General features: G+C 40.6%; 1 protein-coding gene and 1 long non-coding RNA gene across 2 annotated transcripts in view; one reads left to right on the forward strand and one right to left on the reverse strand.

The window, feature by feature from the left end:
• The window catches only part of LOC142652004 (sodium channel protein type 5 subunit alpha-like), a 358,710-nt gene that overhangs the window by 15,445 nt on the left and 320,435 nt on the right, over positions 1–22,830 (forward strand). The gene's annotated exons all lie outside the window — the stretch shown is intronic.
• The window catches only part of LOC142652005 (uncharacterized), a 94,166-nt gene continuing 87,581 nt past the window's right edge, over positions 16,246–22,830 (reverse strand). The window contains exon 5 of the long non-coding RNA XR_012847757.1: positions 16,246–16,344. This is a non-coding gene — a long non-coding RNA (uncharacterized LOC142652005). The remainder of the gene's footprint in view (positions 16,345–22,830) is intronic.

A 22,830-nucleotide genomic window follows, 5' to 3' on the forward strand; every position in this document is an offset into this window, starting at 1 on the left:
ACATCATGTACAATATAGGCCACTTATAATGTGGTGACAGAGCCTCTTTAAGTGATTTTCCTTGACATGAATGTTTTGTAAAATCCACTCTTAGGCCATGTTCACACGTAGCAGAAAACTTCCACTGCGAAGTCCAACTCCCATAGTGTTTGTATAGAGCAGAACAGGGACAATCAATGTGAGGCCTAGTGGTGGAGCCTCCATCAATCTAACATTTATCACTTACCCTGTGGACATGTGATAAATGTTGATTTTGGCAATACTCCTTTGAATCCAGAAATATGTAAAACACGTCTAATTTTGACCCAGTTTTACTGCATAAAAGAAAAGAAGAATTTAGCGAAGGAAAAATTATGAAAATATATATCATCATATACATAGATTATGAAAAAACTGAGGGTTCCAGACTTTGTATAACATAGATTTAACAGGAACTGAGGGGAAAAAAAACAATTAAAATAAATATATATATATATATATATATATATATATATATACGCATACAAAATTAGACAGCACTCCAATAGAAAGTGAAAAAAGTAAATTTTTTTATTCGCCCTGGTGCGACGTTTCGGCTCGATCACTGGAGCCTTTCTCAAGCATTTGTCAGGCTCCAGTGTTAGGGCCGAAACGTCGCATCGGGGCGAATAAAGAACTTTACTTTGGTCGGATCCCTGAGCCGTGCACCCATTCATATTTTCACTGGTGCCGCTGATTTTAGAGTATCTATATGCAGTATATACACGTCAATAGCTACAAAATTGGAATTGTAAGGAACATTGATTAATATATGTATAAAATTAAGCTAGATAGACACATTAAATAAGATGAACTTTGATCTGCAATATTCTACAAAGGGTATAACCAGCACAGAGACAGGAGTGTTAAGTTCCTGCAGCCTGGCAGGTGGAATGTGGCGTGCCATAGGGCTCTTGGCATTTCCGCTTATTTCCCAGTCTAGGAAGAAAAGGCTACGTTCTTACGTTTCACGCATCTTGACGACAGCTGTCACTTGCTGCCGTACCAGGGCCTTGTGCACGAGCTCCAGGAATCAATCAGTGCAGGGCTGCAAGGCTCAGGAGGTTGGGTTGCTTGCTGACTTGTTGTCTCATGTTAATGTTGTCGCGGGCTTCAAATTGTTTTGCTTCCTATGACCACACAGCAGCAGCTGTTAATACTATCCGTCACACTGTCAAACAAACAGCGGTGGAAAAAAAAAGAAAAGTTATATGTTCTAATTCAGGGTGAGATGAATGGGAAACAAATGTAAGAGACTTTCCACATCAAAGGTGAAACTGACGCGCCTGCAACAGACACAAGTCCATACGTCTCCCGTGGTCAAACCCTAAAAATCCATCATGGACACAAAAGATGCATTTTATAATAAGAAATTGATGAGCTTGACTTCATAATAATATCTGCCTTCTGCTTTCGTTTTGTTAATTTTTGCCCCTACATAATAACATTATTGCATCTTTTTTTTATTATGTCTTTTGCCACCCTATGTGTACGTCCACACACTGTGTAAACACTTCGAAATTTCCAAATGGATTTTCTGTGCAGAAATTCCGCAAGAGAAATTGACATGCTGCAGATTGAGAATCCACACCGCAACTCAATTTGAGCATTTCTTTGCTGGATATTTTTTCCGCAGCGTATGGATGAAATTTGTTGAAATCTCACCCGCTTTGCTGCTACCGTAATATGCTCTGATTTTCTGCAATAAAATCTGTTGTAGAAGATCCGCAATAATTGGGTATAATAGAATACTATAGACGGCAAGTCTTAGGCCTCCTTCACACACTTTTTTTTTCCCCCAGTGTTTGGAAACACCATCGTCTTCTGTACTTATGATTTTCCTGGTGTTTTTGAAGTCCTATGGAAAAAACTACCGAAAAAATGCCATACCTAGTGCATACTGGGTTTTGAAAAAAAAACGCCACTGACCCCAAAAACGCTACACTAAGGGTATGTTCCCACGGCTTATTTTCGGGCCGTAAACGGGCGAAAAATCAGCAGCAGAAAACCTCCAAATATCTGTCCATTGATTTCATTGGGAAAAACTGCGTTCTATTCCGACGGGGCGTTTTTTATGTGGCCGTTTTTCAAAATGGGCGCGTAAAAAAACGCAGCGAAAAAGAAGTGTATGTCACTTCTTGAGACGTTTTTTGAGCCGTTTTTCATTGACTCATTGAAAAACAGCTCCAAAAACAGCCGTTGCTAAAAAAAAACGGCTGAAACTCAGGAGATGTTTTCCCTTGAAAACAGCTCCGTATTTTCAGACGTTTTTTTAGTAAGCGTGTGCACATACCCTAACATTATAAACCAAAATCTGTGTATGTAGATTTTTTTCATATTTTTACTACAAACGTTAAAGTTACATTGGCCACAGCGTTTTTTTGGGGAAAAAAACGCCACTGGAAACGCAAGTAAATGCTGTGTTTGATTCCAGTTTTAGTGATTAGACACACTTGGTTATGTGATGCTTCCGTGCTCTTTGAAGTTGTCAGACAGTACACTTTTAGAGAGTTCTGATTTTAAACTGAAAATAACTACACTGTTTAATATACACCTTGTTTTGTTTGACTCTACTTATAACTTACTAAGGTTGTTTTTTTTAGACAATCAATTTTTGTTACAAGGGTGCCCTGAAAATAAGGTCCTAGGACCCCCAGTGAAAAGATGTAATATGCTGGGAAATCTAGAAGCAAGTGTTCAATTGCCCTATAGCACCACCACAGGGGAAATTAAGTATTACACAGTTTTCATTTAAATATATGGGCTGTCTGTGTAATGTATGCATGTAATGCATGGTCCTCCAGAGAGACGTCTCCATGGACGTCCTGTCATATGATCTTAATTCACAAGAATATATTCATAAAGGTCCGTTACACACAATGGTTGAGACTTCTAAAAACGGCTGCAAAGGAAAAGTAGAGTAGTTGCCCATAGCAACCTATCAAATTGCTCCTTTTATTTTCAAATGGACCTTTGAAAAATGAGAGCTGAAATCTGATTGGTTGCTGTGAGTAACTGAACTAACTATGTCAGTTTTCATAAATCTCCCCCAAAGACTGCAAACCGCCTGCTGGGTAGGAAGCATGATTGTTGTCACTATGAGGTCCTTGTAAATTTACCGATTATGCTACCAATAACAATTTATTTTACTATCAGTATGTGCTTCGTATCAGTGGAAAAGGTGCATTTATGGAGGCCGTAGTCACATGTTTTACAATTATGGGTGCGCACATTAGGCTAGGCTACAGTATACTGTATATCCCGCTGTTTCACTGCTCCTTTCATTAACTAAGCAAACAAATTATAAACAACTGCTAAAAAAAGAACACAGGTTAATCAAACACCAACACGGGCACAAGGGGGAAGGGATTATACAAGAGGTGAACACAAGGGAATTCATCAAATCACAATTACCAACCCTAACCTGTTTTTTAAGCCGTGAAGAACAGTAAGCCGCCTAAATAGAAATATTCCTTCTCAGTCAATTTTGTAGTATTTTTTTTTGTAGTATATTTCTTAAACTGCAGCTTATATTGTACTTCAAAACATTAATGCTGCCAAAGGATCTACTTGTGTATTTGTAATCTATGTGAATGATAAAACAAAGGAAAATATTATAAGCAGGGAGGAGTAGTTATTAAAGAGGATCTGTCACTAGTTTATTAATGCCCTATCTCCTAACTAATGTAATAGGCGCTGGCATGCTGTGTTCTAAAACGATTCTTATTTCTAAATATGTTAATGAGCCTATACTTGCCAAATGGGCGGTAACTCTTCATTTTCTTTGTGGGCGGTGTTATATTTTGTCTGTGTGATGCAGTCCAATCATCATCATACTGCTTCTCCCCCTTCCGTGCCGAGCGTGATCTCAGATTCAATAACGAGATCACGCTGTATTGTCAATTGCAGCCGCAGGTCCGTCAACAGGGTGACTCGGCGCTCCTCCAGAAAGACGGTCCTTGCATCGCCTCCAGCCGCACCAAGACGACTCCCTGCAACGACTGGAGGTGATGCAGGGACCGTCTTACTGGAGGAACGCTGAGTCGCCCTGTTGAAGGACCTGTTGAAGTATTGGGGTATGTTCACACGCTTAAACGAAAATGTCTAAAAATACGGAGCTGTTTTGAAGGGAAAACAGCTCCTGATTTTCAGAAGTTTTTTAGCAACTCGTGTTTTTTGCAGCGTTTTTTACGGCTGTTTTTAGAGCTGTTTTTCTATAGAGTCAATGAAAAATGGCTCCAAAAATGTCCCAAGAAGTGACATGCACTTCTTTTTCGCGGGCGCCTTTTTACGTGCCGTTTTTGGAAAACGTGGCGTGAAAAAACGCCCCGTCGGAACAGAACGCCGTAATTCTTATTGAAATCAATGGGCAGATGTTTGTAGGTGTTCTGCTTCCGATTTTTCAGCATTTTTTCGGGAAGTTTACGCCCCGAAAAACGGCCGAACAAAGCTTGTGTGAACATACCCTCATTATCATGTCGGCAGCACGTCTCCCTGCTTTCACAGGGAGATGTGCTCCCAACTACGATAATATTCTTAATTTTTTAAACTATACGATCAGCGATTGAACGATCGTTTGCTCGTTCATCTGTTGATCGCTGCCCTGTTTACACAAGGCAATTATCGGCAAAAAGCGTCCTATGAAAAGGCCTTTACTCTACTCATCTTCAGACACCTACAGATGTGCTCCTATGAATAAGGGTATGTTCACACACCCTATTTACAGACTTAATTCAGGCGTTTTACGCCTCGAATTACGGCCGAAAGAACGGCTCCAAACCGTCTGCGAACATCTGCCCATTTAATTCAATGGGTCTTACGGTGTTCTGTGCAGACAGGCTTTTTTTTTACGCGCCGCTGTCAAAAGACGGCGCGTAAAAAGACGGCCGCCTCAGTGAAGTGCATGTCACTTCTTGGGACGTAATTGGAGCCGTTTTTCATTGACTCCAATTAAGAACAGCTCCAATTACGTCCGTAATAGACGCCTGAAATTCAGGAGCTGTTTTCGCCTGAAAACAGCTCTGTAATTTCAGACGTAAGTGGCGTTGCCGTGTACACATGCCCTAAGGGTATGTTCACACGCAGAGTCAAAAACGTCTCAAAATACAGAGCTGTTTTCAAGGGAAAACAGTCCCTGATTTTCAGACTGTTTTGAGCAACTGGCGTATTTCGCAGCGTTTTTTACGGCCGTTTTTGGAGCTGTTTTCAATAGTCTATGAGAAAACGGCTCCAAAAACGTCCCAAGAAGTGTCCTGCACTTCTTTTGACGAGCCGTCATTTTACGCGCCGTATTTTGACAGCGACGCGTAAAATAACAGCTCGTCTGCACAGAACATCGTAAGACCCATTGCAAGCAATGGACAGATGTTTGCCGACGTATTGGAGCCGTCTTTTCAGGCGTAATTCGAGGAGTAAAACGCCTCCATTACGTCTGAAAAGAGGTCGTGTGCACATACCCTTAGGCCGAATTCAAACGCAGCGTTTTGCACGCGCAAAAGGTCCATAAAAGCTCTGTGTGTCAGCAGCATATGATGCGTGGCTGCGTGATTTTAGCGCAGCCGCCATCATTATAACTCTCTGTTTTTATGTTTGTAAACGTGGTGCTTTTCTGTTTTCATTCATAGTTTTGACTACTGTAGTGCGCATCACGCACGGCACACGGAATTGCGTCCGTGTGCCGTGCACGGTTTTTACGCACCCATTGACTTCAATGGGTGCGTGCAGCACGAAAAATCGCCAAATATAGGAAATGTCATGCGTTTCACACAGCGGACATACGCTGCGTGAAAATCACGGACTCTCTGAACGGCCCCATTGACTAATGTAGGTCCTTGCGACGCGCGTGAAAATCGCGTGCGTAGCACGGACGTATTATACGTTCGTCTGAATAAGCCCTTACAGTGAGCAGGTTTTTGTTTCAGGGTGTTGACCATTGACCCTTTCCAGGATTGCCAAACAAAGCGGCAACCCTGGAGATTACACTGATTTATATTGAGTATTTCCTTTTTAATTCTCTAGATTTAAGAGAGTTTTTTATTTTCCCTTTTTCTTATCCCTTGGTTGAACTTGAGTCTTTTCAATCCTACTGACTGTGTATATTCATAATTTTTTTAGTAACATGTGAAAGTGCAATAAGTCTTTGTTTCTGTTGAAAATGTAATGCATTTCTTGCTGTTTCCTTTGTTCGTCGAGTCTTTGAAAGCAGGATAGTTGCAGCTTCATTCTAAAATGTAAAAGTTTGGAGATGTCAAAGCCGTCCAGAATATCAAATTTTTCAAACATTTATGCTGCCTGTTTATCTGATTCCCAGACAGGGTTCCTTAGAATCAAGAGTTCCCTAGCTCACAGCATCAGACAGAGCTGTCACTTTTACAGTATGCTTGGGATAGTTTTAGGGTCTTCCCAGGAGGCGGAAAATGTACACCAGTTTGTTTATTCATGGTAAAGGGGTTGGGAATAACTGATGTTAGTAAAATGCCTTTTGTTTTGCACCTGCTGGTTTAGTATCCTTCATAGTCAGAAGGTCAAGTTTGGAATTTGGACGCTGCTTTTTTTTTTCTCCAGAAGAAGAACTGTTTCCAATGCAGAAAAACTGGGCCCGAGATATGGCACCCCACATTGAACTCGGGACCCGCAATACTCTGGGTGTTATAACGGCCTTATTCACACGAACGTGTTATACGTCCGTGCTACAGGCGTGATATTTACGTGCGTCGCACGGACCTATGTAAGTGAATGGGGTCGTTCAGACTGTCAGTGATTTTCACGCAGCGTATGTGCGCTGCGTAAAACTCACGACATGTCCTATACTTGCCCGTGTTTCACCCAGCACGCACCCATTGAAGTCAATGGGTGCGTGCAAATCGTGCACGGCACACGGAAGCACTTCCAGGTGCCGCGTGTGATTCACGCAACAGTAGTAAAAAGAATGAATGAAAACAGAAAAGCACCTCGTATTTTTCACTGACGGCACATAATCAGCCTTTGCACTTCCCAGGGCAGGTATTCTGGCTGAGGTAGAGGAACCTCCTCCTTAGTCGGCGGCCTTAACATCGACAGGCACGCCAGCAATTGCAGTCACCACATGGACTAGATATAAGTCTTAGGGCCACAGTCCTTAAATAGCAACGGTGCAGTTCAAGTGGTATATCGCCCTATCCCCTTAACAATGCCTGCCAGTAATTTCGCTTGACAAATACTTCACAGCTTTTTGGAAACAGTATTCATCTCGACATCAGAGCAAGAAACATGCCACTCAGTACTTAGCTCCTCTTCGCTATAGACAAAGCAGACGGTGGCAGGTATTGTAAGGCTCAGTTCACATCTAATTTGTACTGTGCATCTGACGTGCCCGCTTTGACATGAAAAGACAGTGTCCAAACATGCGCCACAGCCTGTACATTGATTGTAATGGACATAACAGGTGCTCTAATAGTGTAGTTTGTGCATTCCCTTTTCAGTACTTTTCCAAAATGTATACCACATGTATTTTATTTTTTTGTATTGAAGTCAATGGCGATGTATGGATGACGTTTGCAATCTTAAACCCTATATGGGAAATTACCCAGATTATGAGATAAAACCGAGCCTCCCCCTGCCAAGCCCCTCAGTACTGGCGCCAGAAAACTATACAGCCACTCCCTACTTCTTACTTTATATTTTGACTTTACAAATATTTATTGATTTGGCTCAAGAACAAAAAACGTATACGTTTTTAGATGTAAAAACAGACACAAACTTATAAATACGTACACTACGTTACCACAAAAAAAATCTTAAGTGTATGTTGCAAATGCATACGTTTTTGTATATACGCCCTTATAGTCTTAGCTGATAGGCCAGGTCTCCACAGCAGTGCTTTCTTCCCACTCTAACGTGGTACTGCTGTAGTGTCCCACTAGGACACTGCTAAAGGTGATATGTAATTTGTTTTAAGGTACAGGAATGGATTCATATTTTTTCCAATCAGAAACCTGATTTAAGTTAATGTTTGCATTGTAATTGATATTATATGTGATTGTGCCTTTAAATACCTGGGCTAAACCATCTGAGGCTGGAGCAGGAGGGTAAGATTTCCCCGATTTCTATTATAGTTTGCTCAGAAGATTGTTCTAGAAGGAGAGCGGAGCTGAACTAATATAGGCTTGTCCCATCAGTCCAGTGTCCATTAGTGGCAGAGAAGTTAATCTTGGGAGGGGCTGAGAAGAGGATGTATTGTACTCTGAGGAGGACAGAGGAGAAGTCTGTGAGGAGAAGTTTTCCCTGGGCCTTACAGCGACGACTGAGTTATAGACCTCGGCCCGGCTCATCTGGTTTTGGCAGATTACATGTTGCTTTTGTGTGGAAGATCTGCACCTCGCAGTTAGAAATTGCAGAAAATCGAGATATATGTGGACCCTGCCAGTGGGAACTGCATACTAGAGGAATCGCTATTTGAGAATTTGCATCAGAGAAACCGATTGCTGCCGTTTAGGGAACATGTGAGATTTGGAAATCTTCCTCCAGGTCAGCCAGCCCATTGCTGTAAGATTGTGTCCCTCCATCTATAGGTTCTGCAATTTTCTGACAAGTAAAGGAACTGTGAGTTATCTGTTCAATTGCTCTACAGACTCCGGCCTATTATTCTGCACTACATCATCAAGGGCACCCCATCTTCAACTAGTCAGGAGACATATACACAGGGTGCCCCGGGGGAACAACTACCACCATCATCTAAGTGCAACCCCTCATAGCTGTGCCAGCCCTAAAAGTGTGGGAGGTCTAGTGGAGGCGGGTACTGCCACCGTGAACAGACAGTGATAGGGGACTACTACTCCCAACATCCTGCCTCCCAACTGTCCCACTGGGCCAAAGCGCACTCCCCCTGGGTTGCTGCAGTGCCAGCCACCCTCTCCACCCACTCATCTTCTAAATGCTGCTGCCCTGACTGAGAGTTGTGAGGCTCTCCAGCGCTGCTCTGACCAGTTCTTCCCTTTCCTACAGATGGTGGACCCTTCCCTCCAATATACTGTTTAGAAGCATGTCTTCCTCATGACGCATGGCGCCGCTGAGCTTAAATAGCAACAGTGCAGCTCTGCTCCCTCACCACTTCCCGACACTGCCACAGCGTCCCAACATATCATGAATGCACATGACACACAAGGAGAGGAAAAGACATGGACACCACAGACAGGGGGATGGACGCCAACAAACCACATCAAGACAACACACACAGCGGTACCAGGTGACTTAAAGAGGCTCTGTCACCAGTTTCATACTTCTTTATCTACTACCTAATCTAATAGGCGCTGTGTTGTAGATAACTACTGTGTTGTTTTGAAAAAAACAAAAAAAAACTTTTATTAGTGACAAAGTTCTGAGCATTTTAACATTTATGCTATCATTTAGGCTCGAGGCCATGTCTGGTCATTCTCCCGACGCTCTAGTGAAGGAACTGTGGGAGTAAGTGATGGCAAAGTGTGATCTCGCGAGATCACGCTGTGCTGTGACTAAAGCTGGACATGAATGAAGAGAAGTGTATGATGCTGATTGGTCAGCGTCATACACTTTTCTTTACAACGCCCACTTGGTTAAAGTAAAAAAAACGCCCAGTTGGGCTCTTACAAAAAATTTGCATAAATGTTAAAATGATCAGAACTTTTTTACTAATAAACATTTTTTTTTTTTTTAAAGAACAACAACAACACAGTAGTTATCTACAACACAGCGCCTATTAGATTAGGTAGAGCGGGTTGGTCCACCTTCCCACCATTCCAAATTGCGAATACTTATGAGTGATCATTAGCAGATGGCTATGATTGAAGAAAACTTAGATCCCGGCCATTTAACACTTTAGTATCAGGATCCATAGAAGGGTACTTCTTTGTTATTAGTCAATCACAAGTGCCCCCCTACATTCAGGAATATTTACTTGATATTTTTCTATTCATAGGTGAATATTTGCTTCCAGGCTCCTGTGCTGCACATAAACCATTCCTAGAGCTTTCAGTGGAATTGGCCAATCTTTCCAATGTTGGTGGCCCACTGTCTGCACAGGCATGCAGTTTAATTGTTGTCATTCTGGACAGAAATTTGTCATAATCATATCTGGAGTATTTTTGTTTGTGTGACCAGCTACAACATTTGATGGAATTAGTGCTATGCAAGAATATAATTATAGATGTTTCCATGGAAAAAATATTCGTATTGCGGAAGGTTATGAAACACTGGGGAATACTGTCCATAGCAGCCAATCATTATTTAATCATAAATGGCATCCTGAATACTGCAGTTGGGACTTAAGGGAATTCATAATGGAAGGCACAACACTGGAAACCGATCTATCGAACGTCAGATACCATCAGCACTCGATAGACCCCATTGGCGTACAATTGGGTCCGTCATGTTTCCGTTGTTTTGGCAGGAAGAATAACTGATCCGTTCTAACAGTCATAGATCCTGTAAAAAGGGAAACTGTGACACCAGTTGGAACAGAGCCTTATATGGTCTTTACAAAAGCTCCAAACTGTTGTCCTGGTTTTAAATATTATGTGGCCTTTTTGGGATTGCAAGTAACAGTTCAGGACCAGGCTTTTTTGAGTCTTCAGGACACAGTTAAGCAATATTTTTTTACACTATACTTTTCCACTGTAACTGGGGCTGCATGTCTGTTATAGTGACTATTGACACATAGCTGGAGAGAGGAGAGCATGTGCGCACGCACGCACAGCTCGGAGCTGTGCGCCCACATGCTCTCACTCACTCTTCAGCTCTCGACAGACAAGACTGTGATCTCTCGCCAAAAATCTGAGTCTTGTCCTTGTCTGCCGAGAGCTGAAGAGTGAGAGCCTGCGAGCGCGCATGCGCGCACACGCTCTCCTCTTTTCAGCTCTTGCTGTGACACTGTCCGTAGCTGATTGGAGAGTTTCACAGCGATGTTACACGCCCCCTTGCCAATTACACGCCCCATTGACAGTTCAGGGAGTTATTTAATTATTGGGCGCCAAATATAACGGCACTGATATCTAAATAACAGAGGAAGATAGGAAAAAATGTAAAGTGCCCCAGAGTTTGCACAGCCCTGCCTATTACATGCTGGTTTTCAGAACTGGAGATATGGGAGATAAAGTAGTGATCTAGTAATCAAAATTTCCTGTTTATTGTCACTAAAATTAGCCCCTCAGCCTAAAATGACTGGTAACAGGCAACACTAGATAACCAAACTAGTATAACGGACACTAATTTTTCAAATAACTTATGCTAATCTAACAGTATACCTTATATAATTAAACTTTATTAGATGGATATATATATATATAATATATATATATGTCAAAAAATGAACGGCAACTCCAAAAATCAAAGTGAAAAAAAGTGTGTACTTTATTGCCCGTGCAACGTTTCAGCTCCGTCCACTGGACGGAGGCTCCAGTGGACGGATCTCAAACGTTGCACAGGCAATAAAGTACCCACTTTTTTTCACTTTGATTTTTGGAGTTGCTGCTCATTTTTTGAGTTCTGTGTATCTGGAACTTGGTCCGTCCCTCAGAGCTTGCACCCACATGCTGTTGCTAGATTTTGTATATATATATATATATATATATATATATATATATATATATATATATATATGTGTGTATATTTCTCCTCTTCTATGTGTGCAGTGTACAGAAGACACGTTAGCAGTTAGTTTCTGCCCACTAGCTCAGAGATAACTGAGAATTAGGGACAGAGCCTGCAGAGGGGAAAACCGCTAAGCAATGCGGGATACAAGTCATATAATGGCCAGAAATAGTGTTATTTCATCATGTATACACAGCTTATTCTAAAAAGTCTGAAAGGTTATGTATGCTTTAAATACAACTGCGGATGAAATGTAGATAAGATAGACTTTAAGTTTAGTATTCGTTCAAGTCATTCATATCAGGATATAGTTGACAGAACGTATTTTGAAACTATTTATTTGACATGTCCATCTATCTATTGACGGTAGATGTGAACAAGCTGACCATTAAGCATGACTGTACGCAGAAGGGAAAGACCGCGGGTTATATTGTCACATAGGCAGCTCTATTCGAGGCAGAAAAAGACAGACGCTTGCTAAGAGGCCGGTCTAGTTATTAGTGTATCAATATACTGTAGTATGAAAACATAAAGCAACATTAGGGATCTTAGGTAATGCTACAGAGAGCAGGAAATGCAGTGATGGACGTCTCATCCTGCCTGTGCTTTCTAATGCTCTAAAACAATTACAATTCCCCCCTTAGCTATTAAATCTGTTTCTTAAAGTTACTTCTGTACAGACTATACATAATGTTATTGGATGGAGGCCACTTATATAGTAATCAGGTACCTGGTGGGTGGAGATGGAATGCTTCATTTCTGAAGAGTTTAGTCTGACATTGAAAACAAAATATTTTCTGTCTTACCTATTTTTTTTTATATCAACTCTTTTATTTCTATGGCATGTGGCATGTGCCCTGAATGCCAGAGTGGGCACCAACAAGCTACTCTGCCATTACCAGGGTACTTGGAAAAAGGGCTAGGATAGCAAACTTTTCTTTTCCCTGAGTAAAAGAATACCTAGTCATGACTTTGGTTAATTTATTGATTTTTATGTATTTTATATGTATACACCCACTGGATGTGTCCAATTGACATTCAATGAAAATGTAACAAAGCAAAGTTCCTAATATTTATAATGTTTCTAGTTATGGGGTGTAAACAGAACCTGAGATACATAGGAATCTTGTAATGACTTCTCCTTGAGCTCCTATTCAGTATTGCTGGAACTTCACTATATTGAACAGTGCATTCTGTATCTTGACAGCAAATGACTCTTGAAAGCATATTGTTGCGTAAAGTAGTTTTGTCAGCGAGCTCCCTTACAATATGGTTGGAGTATCGAGAAGGACAGACTGTATCTTGACAGCAAATGGCTCTTGACAGCTTTTTGTCCAATAACGCAGTTTTGCCAGCTGTTGGTTTGGGTTATTTTAGTGACAAGGAACATAAGAGTGCAAACCCAAAAGGTGGTTTTTGTTCATGGCAATCATTATAAAGATGGATGACTTATGACTACAGCATGTGTACATTAGATGCCTAGGTAGCAATTGACAAGACTATTTTTTTTATTAAATATGTTGTTTTGTTCAATTTCTTTTTACACGTAAGCATCAGTGTTTTTAAACTAATTATGTAGATTTACTTCTTGTGTTATCTATATTATCCTACGCATTTCTTGTGATACAGTTTAGACTGAGTCTATGTTGGATGAAACGGTTCACAGTTGTCTTCCATAACTTTGTATTGTCTAGAAAATGGATATACTTTTTTGATTCAGTGACAAATTTTGTATTACAAGTGGTGCCAATATATGTGGGAGAGGAGACGTCCAGGCAGTATCGACCTGAAAAGGACTGCTAGGTTGGTTTATTAGGTTCTTAGACAGTGTGTCACGTAGTGTTCGTGGACCCCCTGGGCCGTACCGTCTTGGCGGTATGGCAGCTGGCCAACAGGGCGCAGGTTAAAGTCTATAGTTCGTATAGGGTACCTGTGGCAGCTCGGACAGTAGCAAGGCTGGGACTAGGCAGCAGGCAGACTTCAGGCGTGGTGAAGCAGGACAGGCATGGTATACAGGACAGCATGACTTTGGCTCAGCACGGCACTGGACCAGGATAGCACGGGATACAGGTAACAGGATCAGGAACAGGAACACTGGAAAACACTAGGAGACCATAGCATAGACAAACTTAGGGTACGACAACAATACTCAGGCATCGAAGCAAGGGGCTGAACCCCTCTTATAGTCCAGGGCACTCATGGGTTGATAGTTCATTAAAGTCCGGTGCGCGCGCTACCCCTTTAAGATTCGGCCTACGGGATCTGGCCGAGGAGATTGGAAGCGAGCGCTGGCATCTCCTAAGGAGGAGACTGGGGCCAGCGCTCGCCGGCCCATGGCTGCGGCCGTCAGGGGGAGAGTGAACCTGACAGTCCGCAGCCACGGACATGACACAGTGATCAGACATTGCTATAGCCGTGACTCATCAAGGAAGTGCCATTTTACATGCCCATGTCAATATGTTGAGTATTTGTAATGGCGGGGAAGGGAGACAGACAGGTGAGCCCTAATCTACCCGCCACTCAGTCCCTGCCTACTTGCAACGGCCCGTCCTAGGCGACGGCGTACAACTGGGCGACGGTCCCTATGCTCAATAAGTGCACGTCAGACAAACAGGCAAGGGTACACAGAAGCTAAGGGAAATGGGGCAGATGCCCACGGCATCACCGTGCAACAACAGTAGTGAACAAGCCGAGTTAAACCAGGAGTGTACGAGGTACCAAACGCAGAGCAGGAGAGTAGTGAACGAGCCGAGTCAAACCAGGAGTGTACAAGGTACCAAACGCAGAGCAGGAGAGTAGTCAGTAAGCCAGGGTCGATATGAAGAAGGGACAAATAGTTTCAAGCAGCAGCAGAGACAGGAAACAGGAGAATCACAGGCAAAGGAGGAGCAGGAAGTGAAGGTATAAATAGACAGAGGGCGGGAGCTAGCTCAGTCTGGCCAGGCTGTGATAGGCTCTCCCACTCCTCAGCCTCCCAGCCTGATTGGTAGAAGGAGGGGTCACTCGATCAGACTTAGCAGCAGGTGCAGACTGACTAACCACGGGCGTCGACACAGAAGCTGTGTCTGGCAGATCCTTTACAGTATTACTACCCATACATTTTTGATGTGTGTGCATTTTGTCCTTCTGACCACTATCACACTTGCTATAGTTGTGCTAGGAAGGACCATTAAGTTGTATGTTCGATCTGTACCAGCCATGGATCACGACTAGAAGCTTCCACAAGTTTTAGTAGAATATGATACGATTATGCTTGTAGCCATGTATTTTAGTCATGTGCCTAACTGTGTAAGACTTGTATGACAAAATTCCACACAGAAAACCGAGCATTGCAGTCGATATACTATTCTGGTAGTTGACTAATAATGGCAACACTTAATGACTGAATGTAAAGCCTAAGCACCAAAATTGATCAATAGGTTTCAAGATCTAGTTATGGAATTAATTGCATCTGATAATTTAACAATCATCTTTGGTAACTTAATGTTAGTAGTTAAATGGACACAAACTTTTCCACAAACTTTGCATAAATCAATAGTACAAGCGAATATAAGAATATTTGTTTTTAATCTTACTAGATAAAAATGCCTTTTCTCCACTTGTCAGGCTCTTTTCCTCCCTCTAACTGTTCACTGACTGAATTTACTGCTTTTTCCATCTCCTCAAGACAAGATGGATTATCAGCTCATTGACGGATCAGGTTACAGCTGCCCATAGAAGTCTGGGAGAGGGCAGGGGGAGTAGGAGAGCAGGAGCAGTGTGAGAAAGAGACAAAGACACACACACATGGACGCGCTGCAGCTTCTGGTAAGAGTTATATCTTACCCCAGTGCTGGATTCTCAGCTACACTGCTCATTACTGCAGTGTAATCTCCTCCATGCTGCTGTAGCGTCTTTATATTTGAAAGATAGAGATACTGTAAGTGAGCAGGATTCTCCTCTTCTCTTTGTACAGTATATGGAAGACATGAAAGCAGTTAGGCTCCATCCACTACTTCAAAGAAAACTGAGAATTAGAGATAGAGGCTGCAGAGGGTAAAACTGCTAAAAAAAAAATGCCATATATAAGTCCTACAATGGCAGAAATAGTGTTATTCCTCATGTACACACATATGACAGCTTATTTTGAAAAGTCACCTCAAAGGTTAGGTACGCTTTAAAGGGAGCCTGTCAACAGTTTCTTCTCCACCAAATCGCTTTCACCGCCTATCAGGTTTTGAGAAAAGCAGTGTCTACATACCTGTAGAACAAATGTGGCACGTTTGACAACCACAACTATTGCTGTGGCAAATCTAATATCCATAGCAATAGAATTAATCACTGGTACATAATATCTTATCGAGAAATGTTCAGAGAATACCCTACAATGTAAAATAGTTTTCCAAGAAACAAAGTTAGAGGTCCAGCACATGATATGATATGAAAAATTACAAAACTGTTTATTTGAGTCAAAATTAAAACAAGAAATTGAAAAATCCCGGGGAGAGAAGGCTGCGAGAAGGCGTTCTCTCCCCGGGATTTTTTAATTTCTTGTCTTAATTTTGATTCAAACAGTTTTGTATTTTTTCATATCATATCATGTGCTGGAGCTCTAAATTTGTTCCTTGGATTTTTACCTACTCCCGACGTAGTGCTCTTGCCCGTTCACAGATCAATCATGGAATGTGGCGTCCTTACTTCAAATGAGTGGTGAGCAGACCAATTTTTCTTGTAAAATAGTTTTACCTACAAATAATCAAAAATTTATTATATCATTATTAAATGGGTTCTATTGTTCAAATTCAGTCCCCTAAGACCATGTTTACGATGGAGACTGCACTGTATATGGACACATTGCATACATAGCGATCAGTATATGTACAACTTATATATAGGCTACTTTATGAACTTTTTGGGCAGCATTAGTCTCTGAAATCTAAGCACAAGGGACACATTTTGACTTAAGATTTTTTATATAAGTCCTCCTAGTATAATAACACAGAACTCCTTTAATATTAGATCACCAAATGCATCAACAGTACACTAAACTGTTGGCCTCTATTAGACCGTAATATACCTTATCCTACTAAACATTATTGCAAATTCCAATGGTGCACAGGATTTCAGGATCTGCCCTTATCTCTTGCCCCATTACTCCTTATTAGTCATATCACTCCTCTGCTCTTCTGAAATACCTTACACACGGTGGGGCTTTTTCACGGTGGTGATTGTACCCCTGTTTTTAGAGAGTTATAAAATAAAGTTGTATTTTACTTATATATCACTTCAGTGAATCTACCTCTTCAAACAAAGACAATGCATCTCACAGAGGACACGGAAGACAATTTCAAAGAGACCCATAGAACAAAACATTGAAAGACACAGATAAGTAGGACCACCCACCATATTAGTAGTTTTACTCACTTTCTTCTTTAACGTTTATGGCCTTGGATGGATCGTTTGCCTCCATTTTAATGTAACTTGGCATAACTTACTGTACATGTGTCATGTTAATGTAATGCGTTTTCTTTGTATGGCTTAATAATATTACTGGGAGCTTTTTCCATTATACATCTGGCTTACTGACAACTTTGGGTAAAATTTAAAGCCATACCATCAGAAAACCATTATCAGTGGAATCAACTGTCAAACACAAACCATCCATGTGTTTTTATTTTTTTCCAAATACTAGTTAGCGTTTAGATCATTTATTGATATGGCATCAATTAATGCCAGTCATGTGCACCATATTGAGACAATCTGCTGCTCACAAATATGTAGATGCAGGTACCATGCCAGTTTGAATGGACAGTGTCAACTGTTGTACTTGGCGGACATAAAAACTTTTACTTCATAAGACTCACAAATAGGTTGGTGCGAACCTGAAATGCATGCCTCTAATAAAGGATTCCTCACTACACGGGACAACTGGCACATTTTTTTATTTTTACCCTGGAAGTGCCCGCTGTGTCTGGCTACTTTTTGATCTCCTTTGGAAGATAAAAATTTAGCATCCTCGGTAATAAAGATTTATTGATTAGTTTGTAAAGTACTTGCTGTTGTAGGATTAGCAGAAGATTAGCTGGATGACAGTAACTCTGGTCACAATTACAGGTCCCACAGGGGTTGTCACTGCAAACTAGGTAAGTTCATCTTTAAAACTCCACACCCATGGGGAGGCTGTAATATTGACTACATCGGTGGTCACCCAGCTTTCCAAAAAATATATAGAACTGAGAATTGCTGAATACCATTTTTAACAATTTGATACAATAGGGCTGTTCAGTAGTAATTCTTACCGGTGATTACGTTATTTTAAGGCGACTGCTGCTCAAGCCGTCCAAGGCAAAAAATAATTTTGCTTAATCAATCTCCTGACATCTATGTATTCAGGTAACTACAGCTTTAAACGCATTACCTTAAAATATTGATCCATGGAAGTGTTTTACCTTTTTTTCTATTTTATGGCTTGTCGACACTAAATGGCTATTTTATGGCTGTCTCACATTAAGCGGCGCACTTAAGCATCCGTTTAAAGAATACAATGCTGTCGAATATTGTGTTACAAACCCTGCATAATATCCTGCAAAATACTATTACTGTATACTCTGCACAGGTATTTTTTATTCATGTTGTGTAGTACCTGCATACAACCTATAGAAGGTGCAATTGATATGTTTCTATAGTGACAATAGCAAGGATTGGTTGTTGACTGTAAAAAAAAAAGTAATGTAACTCATTCATTTCTAATAATATATTAATAACTCATTAATAAGAAATATCATTCTAATGGTAATACATTTATTCAACAGTAAGAGTTCTGTAGTGTGTTTATTGATGTACAGTAGTTATTTTATCCTGCCCTGCTCTTCCTCCTATAATGTCTATCCGTTTATCTGTGCTTTCCGACTCGTGGATCAGCTTGCTGGTGTATCATTAAACATTTTGTGAATTATTAAACATAAGATTAAAGGTATATATTGAGTGTTTGATAGCTCTATAGTTCAGGGTGAAACTAGGATTTCAGATGGAGCTTTGTATCCCCACCCCTTTGTATAAAGCTCCATTTGGTATGTGCGGAGAAGCATTGCCAGTCTGTAGTAGCCTGCGGAAGGTGCTGACGGAATCAGCAGGGTCTGGGATACATTCTGACACCTTCAGCTGGACCTGTTCTAGGAAAACAAGAAGTGACTGGTATTGTAATTGTAGATCCGATCACTACGAGCCTTCAGACAGAACTCTCTTTTTATTTCTGGATCTATAACTCCGTAAAACATTTGTGCCAGAGACTCATTCTCACTGACAGCGTGTAAGTACAGGCGGCAAATGTATTACATTATAACTGTGCCTAATGCATTAAGAATTGGCTTCTGAGTGTATTCTGATAAAATCAGAGTTTTCAAAGCTGTAGATGAGATAGAGTGACAGATGTAGCAAAGCTGAGTTTGTCATTTGGCACAACCCATTAGGGAAATCACAATCAATGTGCTATATGTGGTTTTACATAGGACTGCAGGTAAACCTGATTTTTTTTTAACTTTGAGAATTATCACAATGCAAACTTTAAAGCGTTAAATGACGATTTCAACTCTACTACATCTGTAGCTGTAGTTTAAGTGGCTGTTACGGAGTATAAAACCAGCGACCGCCTTGGAAAGAGCAGTTTATCTACTTTGCAAAACACAACTTGAAACTCCTGACAGTTGCTGAATCTACGCTATGTATCTGATCCAATTGTTTGCCTAATAGAGAATAATTGAATTTCATCTTTCAGCTGATGAGCAGCGACAACGGTATATGACCTTATTTTCTCGCGGTGGGCCGGGTGGGGGGTTGTGATTGTTATTTAAGCCAATGCACATAAGGGACATTCAGCCTTTTACACACATTGATTTCCTTGCTCAGAAATGGTAATTTGATCACAGTAGGTTTTCTTGAATTTTAGACTTTGATATGGATGTTGTACAGAATGTTTCAATTTGGATGATATTCCTGGCTGGTTTCATGTATTATTAATTATTTACATCGGCATTGGACCGCTACCGTCAGTATCACATGGAAAAACACAATGGGCGGCAGTGATATATGCACATTTAAAGTAGGCCGAGCAAGTCATTTGTGGATCCAGCAAGGGAAAGTTGTTTGTGGTTGACATTTTCATACCTGACCCTACCTCATTGTGACCTCTGATAAATTATAATGGGCTTAGTGAAATCTCCGTGGGGGCAGAAGCACTTAGAGAGAAAGGCCACTAATGTCTCATAACTAGTACTCCCATCAGTCAATGTGTAGAAAAATAGTAGTTAATGTAATATTAATTGATTCTCAACAGTTGATAATTTTGAAAAGGAGGATGTGCTGTTTTATCAAATGCGTCCTCTAACCTCCATTACTCATTGTCACCATTATCTCTGGTGGGCCAAATAATAGTTCATAAGCTTTTATTCTCCTATACTTTACATATTAATGATGATGATGATGATAAAGATGTCGCAGTGTATAGAAATAATCCTGGTTTTCATTCACTAGTATGTACACCTAGTATTATATCTAAACACCCCGGCCAAGGCAGAGTTGCTTTATGGCCCCCTCCTGGCACCATGTTTTGGGTGCACATGGCCTGTCAGTCCCACTTCCCCCTGAAAGAAGTGTATGTATATGTTACGATGAATAAATTGTTAAAAAAAAGGGATTATCATGAATAAGTGAGGCTTCATATTTGAACGGCAACCTATGAGATCCTCCTGAAATAGTAGTTCTCTATTGACTTTAGAGGTTTATATTCTTAATACGCAAAAGCAGGCATATGCTGGCAACTGTCCTGTGAATATTTTGTCAATCCCAATCACCCAATATTGGAACTTGCATTGAGTTCTACAGTTGTCACAGAGGCCCAAATTTTCCAGCCAAATCATTAGGACTGGGGAACTATAGCATTATTATGTATATTTAGAGTTGTAATGTTACTTGTCATTGTTGCTGCCCATTATGATTATGTTGGTGACGTTTGTACCATCTCCAATAAAGGTTACAGACTATAGAGCATGGCCCTCTGTACTGTGGCTGTGACTGGGCATCCTCCCAAAGTTTTTGCAGATAAGTGTGTGGCCTTCTGCGGACTATAGTGGAGATAGTACAAAGGTCAACGGGGGTACCAAGAGCCCAGAACAAGCTGCAACATTATAATGTAGACTGTAAATAAACCTAATAAACCAGTTCTCTCGGAAATTGCTGGGACTGGAGAACCTGGTACTTGTAATAATGTAGATACTTTCTGCATTTATCATATCAGGTTGGGGTTACATGGTGGCTTCAGTCATCTCTCAACCAGCCAATACCCACGCCCGTTCTTTCTGGTGTCCTGACTGCATTAATATGGACACTACGGACAGGTTGAAGTGAGGTCAAAAAGAAGTCTAATCTACGGCGGGTATCTGTTACCATGGTAACAAGTGTAATTTCCTAAGCAAATAGTGTTTACTCTCCTTATTACTTTCATTGTGGATCATTTCTGATCCAGATGTAGCAGAGATTATTTTATAATTTAACACTTTCATTTATCACTTTCTTTTGTGTACGGTGATAACTCACAGTAGGTTTATCTTGTGTCCTATGTTTCCACATTGTGATATCACCATCAGTTGTTCTAAGTGAGAAATTCAGCTCTGCTATACTGACAGACTCATTCCTGCTGCAACAGTAGAACTCAGCTGTACGTAAACTAAGAGGCTCTGTTCTACTACGTTACTGCTACCATTAATATATTAATGTTATAATCGTTTTATATCACTTAATTATTGTATGAATATTTATACTTAAACTATTGCTTTCCATATTTATAATGCATCTAATCAAACAACTATTGACATAGTATATTCTGCGCATTAAAGATCCCAAATGGAGATTTTGAGCTATGTGAGTGGAAGTCTCTGGATCTTGTGTCTTGTTATACACGTTCTGAACACTTGTTTGGCATTGGACCATGTCTGAAGGACGTGATATCATATCAAAGGAAGTGTCCTGTGTTACTGAGTGCTGACATTACAGGGTGTCTGAGGGAACTGTCGGGATTGACAGGATATCACGTATCACGTGAATCATCATTCCTGGACTTGTCGTTATGCCTGAGAATTCCTTACAGGGTGTCCTTAATTAATTGGAAATTTCTGCTGGTACGATGGTTCATGATCAAAAACATCCATATAAAATAACTATATTTAAATAGACAAAGTTATGAATATACGCACACACAAAACACATTTGTGTAGCTTTAGATAGTGTACATCTTAACCTGATTAGTGATGGTCACTAGAAAATGATCTGGAAAACATTCCCATCAGTCCCCATGTAACAGAGAACCCAGGGCCAAACTAATGCATGTAATAAAGATGTGCTAGTATACCATCAAGTATTACTATCAAGCACTCTGTGAATAAACTAGTACTTGTGACCCCCAAAAAATATCAAGGGTTCTTTCACTTTGAATTACCTAGCGGGTAGATCTCTCTAACAAAAGGTCTATTTTTTTTTGCTGTTTTACTTATTACATCTGTTTGTCTTACATTGTGCAACAGAAAAAAGTCTGTTGCTGCTTGGAAACCGTCAATAAGTAGGCTAGCGGCTAATAGATTTTTTTATTATAGATTTATTCAGTTACTTTAATTATGGCTTGTGTGAAAAACATGGGCATCAATAAAGGGGTTTTCCGGAGAGATAAATTTGCTGGCCTATCCTTGCGATGCAGTAATTGGCCACACAGTTTCTACAGGTGAAACATGTTAAAAAATTAGTTTCACCGAGTACATGTCCTTCTTTGGTTAAAAACTGCATCAAAAACTGTATCGACACTGCATGTATGAATCCAGCCAAAAACACATTCAGTTTTTCAAATGTGTTCCTTATACTATCTTTCCAAACACCCAAAAAAAAAAAAAACATGCAAAACCTGACGCCAAAGAACCGCAGTGTGTGAACCCAGCCTTAAACTGTTAATGAGCCAATCAGGCACACAGTACACCATTATGTACGAAGTACTTAAGTACTAAATAATAACATGTAATATGAACAGCAGCTTCCCTACACTGCAGCCTTTCTACAAAATAAAAACGACAAAAAAAGAATGGAGATACTAAAACGGCGGATTAGACATTTGAACACTTGACCAACGGTGGAAAGTCCCTTTAAAGGGAAAATTCAGTTAAAAATCGAAAACATTTTTGTAGCCACTTGCAT

This window comes from Rhinoderma darwinii, chromosome 5, assembly GCF_050947455.1.
Source record: "Rhinoderma darwinii isolate aRhiDar2 chromosome 5, aRhiDar2.hap1, whole genome shotgun sequence".
NCBI lineage: Eukaryota > Metazoa > Chordata > Amphibia > Anura > Rhinodermatidae > Rhinoderma > Rhinoderma darwinii.